Genomic DNA, 4,123 nt, shown 5'->3' on the forward strand with positions numbered 1-4,123 from the left:
CGGTGGGGGTGGTGGGATTGGGGGCTTAGGGCCACCCTGGCCCGGGCCCGGCCCCATGGGTCCGCGGTTCTGATTGAGGCCCATGCCGGGCGGCGGGGAGCGGAAGTCGTGGAGGCCGCCGCGGCCGCCGCCTCCTCCGCGCCGGTGGAAGCCTCCACCGCCACCGCCACGGCTCCGGAACCGATCCCGAGACATGTCTGTAATCAAGGGGCGGTCGAGGCAGAAGCGGAGAAGACGCTCAGGGAACGTGGAGGCCACCTTGCTTCGCACAAGATGGCGGATGACACAGGCGGCGCGCCGCCTTTGTCCTCCTCTTATATAGGCCAGCTGGCATGGCCCCGCCTACTTCTCGATCTGTAGCCCCAATAGCCAATTGCAAGTACGGTACTTGATGACACAAAGTTACGGAGCGCTAATCTTTCCGATTGGCTTCCGCATGAGAGGAGGGAGGCATGGAGGGGCTGAAGTTTCCAGTTGGCCAATGAGCGGAAAAGGAGTTGGCTGCAGGCCACTGTGATTTGCTGTGAGAAATTTGAATGGGTTCGCCAGAGTAGTTTTCCCTGATAAACCACGGCCCTATCAGCTCCTGGGGAGAGATGTTAGAGGACCCTTTTCTTTGTTGATTACCCCCAAGAGCTTTCTGCGGGTATCCTTGCCCTGAAAGAACAGATGTTCTCCTCCGTTCTCCGGTTCAAAAGCGTAAATTACTTGTGTCTACTATCTGCTCTACCTTGTTCTGGGCCAATTAAATTAGAGAACTAAAATCTTACCGATCTCACACACCCAATCTTACTGATTTCATTTTGGAACCTCCCCGGAGTATAGGTTTATTTTAGCAGTATAAACTTGGGAAGTTAGTGAGTTCTTTGTTCAAAGAGAATAGAATTTTGACTGTGTGTGTGAGCGTGTGTGTAGACTAGTAATTTACAAGCACAAATCATGGGAGGAATATAACATTTTCCTTAACCCCTATCACTCACACTTTGTGGACAGATTAAGATACTTCAAATTACAGTGTTAAAATCTGTATGAAATCAACCAATCGGCACCACCCTGCTCACTTCTTACAGCATCCTCTAACTATATCCCTTAACACCCCTCCTGGTTACTGTCATCTATGGACCTTTTGATGGATCGATCATTCCTCCCTCAATTAATACTGGGTCATGACTCATTGTTCTCCTCTCCATCTCTATTTCTCCTCATCATTCAACATCGAGGTGGATGACTACCCAATACCCTGTCAATTCTTTACCTCCAACAATTTTCCATCCTATAGTAGCCACCCAACCCCCATCATAGTCGCCCTGTGTTTGTTATTGCCAGTAACTACACCATCTCTAAAATCTCCTTTTCAAAAAACTCAACTGTCTGATCAGTAACTGTAACTGATCAGTAACTCTTGATTGTTTGACTTCCTCAAAACCTCCAAATCATTAAATGTATTACTTTTTCACTCTCACGTCCTTGTATTCATATAACTTGTGTCACCAGGTTTAAATGTCATGATTGCCTTGTTTTCCTCTTTCTCCATTACACTCATCCCAATCCTATTTGGACCCAACAATTCACCTTCTTTTTTTTTTTTAATGTTTTATTTATTTTTGAGAGAGAGAGACAGCGTGAGCAGGGGAGGGGCAGAAAGAGAGGGAGACGCAGAATCTGAAACAGGCTCCAGGCTCTGAGCTGTCAGCACAGAGCCCGACGCAGGGCTCAAACCCATGAACATGAGATCGTGACCTGAGCCGAAGTCGGATGCTCAACCGACTGAGCCACCCAGGTGCCGCAACAATTCACCTTCTTAATGAGAGCTGAGGCTTTCAATTTAAGTTCTTGACCACAAACCTCAAAAGGGCATTAGTCTTTTTCTGGCAATCTTACTGAATTTCACCAGTAAATTTACTTTCCCACTTAATTTCTTTCAGAGATAGTGTATTTCATGCTTTCTTCAAACTCCTGCACATTCTTCTCTCACTGCACCATAATGAAGTCTCCCATTTCTTTGGGAAAATAAAAATCATGAGAGAACAACATTCTTATCTAGCTGGAAAGCCTCAAACCTACTTGCATTTATTTTTTTTTAATGTTTATTTATTTTTGAGGAGGGGAGCAGGCGAGTGTGAGCAGGGGAGGGGCAGAGAGAGTGGGAGACACAGAATCTGAAGCAGGCTTCAGGCTTCCAGCTGACACAAGCAAACCTGTTGCAGAGCTCAACCTCACAACCTTGGGAAAATGGCCTGACCCAAAGTCAGACGCTTAACCGATTGTGCCACCCAAGACCTACTTGCATTTATACCCATCTTTTATGTCTTTCTTCCTGATACCATGAAAGATGTGTCTTTGCCCCTATCAACGGGCAGACTCCTCCCTCTAGTATATGGATCCCAGCCCTTCATGCCTTCTCAAGGATTCTTCCTTGCTGTATCATTATTTCTATTGGAACATTACTATCTTTTTTTTTTTTTTTTGAGAGAGAGAGAGAGAGCGCGAGAGCATGAGTGAGGGAAGGGCAGAGGGAGAGAGAGACAATCTTTAGCAGGCTCCACTCCCAGAGCAGAGCCTGATCCAGGGCTCGATGTCACCACTATGACATCATGACCTGAGCCAAAATCAAGAATCAGTCATTTAACCAATTAAGCCACCCAGGCACCCCTAGAACATCACCCTCTTAAAAATAAACAAAACTTTCCTTTTATCCTATCATCTCATTACTTTATTCTTCTTTACAACAAAACTAAAACAAAACTACACTAGAGGTCTCCATTTCCTCACCTCAATTTCCTCTTAAATCCACCCCAGTTGGCCCACCCTTCTCTTAAATGATGCCTTGCCAAGAATGCCAGTGATCCACGTGTTGCAAAATCCAATAAGCACTTTCTATACTTGTCTCGGGGCACCTGGATGGCTCAGTTGGTTTGGCATCTGACTCTTGATTTTGGCTCAGCTCGTAATCTCGTGGTTCATACATTCAAGCCTTGAGTTGGGATTCTCTCTCTCCCTCTCTCTCTGCTCTTCCCCTGCTCGCTCGCTCTCGCTCTCTCTCTCTTTCAAAATAAATAAACATTTAACAAAATCTATAGTCGGGTTGCCTGGGTGGCTCAGTTGGTTAAGCGTCCAACTTTGGCTCAGATCATGATCTCACAGTTTTTGAGTCCAAGCCCCACGCTGGGCTCTGTGCTGACAGCTCAGAGCCTGGAGCCTGCTTCATAGATTCTGTGTCTCCCTCCCTCTCTCTCCCCCTCCCCTGCTTGTGCTCTCTCTCTTTCAAAAATAAACATTAAAGAACTTTTTTAATAAAAAAAATAAATTAAATCTACTCATCTCTTCTTATCTGTTAGCAACCTTCCACGTAGACAACCCTCTGTCTTTCATGAGACACTTCTCACTGGCCTCTGTAACACCACACTCATGATTTTTCTCCTGCTTCAGTGACCCCTCTCCATTGCTGACTCCTCACTCCTAGGACTTCTAAATGCTGAGATATTTCAACACTCATTTTTGGGTACTCTTTAACAATTGTTCTCTACTTACGTAGATAATCTTTTCAAGACCAAATACCATCTAAATTTATATATCCATAGTAGGGTAGATCTGAGTTCCCAAGTCAGATATTCAACTTGGAGGTGTCACTGGAATGTCAGATTTAGTATGTCTAAGCTGGAGCTCTTGATTTTATCAACCTAAACTGTTGCTTACCACAAATTTCCCCAGCATAGTAATTAGCATCACCTAGCTGTTATAAAACAAGGACTCATCCTCTTCATAAAACCCCAAAATTGATTCTACCTACAAAGTATATCTTAAATCCATTTACCTCTCTCCATCTCTACCACTACAACCTAATCTTTTTCACCTCCATCTCTTACCTAAAATTACTGCAACCACTTTTCAACTTCTTGCTCTCTTTCTGGGTGCTCTCTAATCCATTTCCCTTTTTTTTTTATGTTTATTTTCAGAGAGAGAAAGTGGGGGGTGGGCAGAGAGAGAGGAAGAGAGGGAATCCCAAGTAGGCCTCGTGCTGTTAGCACAGAGCCTGACTTGGGGCTCTATCTCACAAATCATGAGATCATGCATGACGTGAGCTGAAATCAAGAGCTGAACGCTTAACTGGGCCACCCAGATG

This window comes from Crocuta crocuta, unplaced genomic scaffold (assembly GCF_008692635.1).
Source record: "Crocuta crocuta isolate KB4526 unplaced genomic scaffold, BGI_CrCroc_1.0 scaffold303, whole genome shotgun sequence".
In the NCBI taxonomy this organism is placed as follows: Eukaryota; Metazoa; Chordata; class Mammalia; order Carnivora; family Hyaenidae; genus Crocuta; species Crocuta crocuta.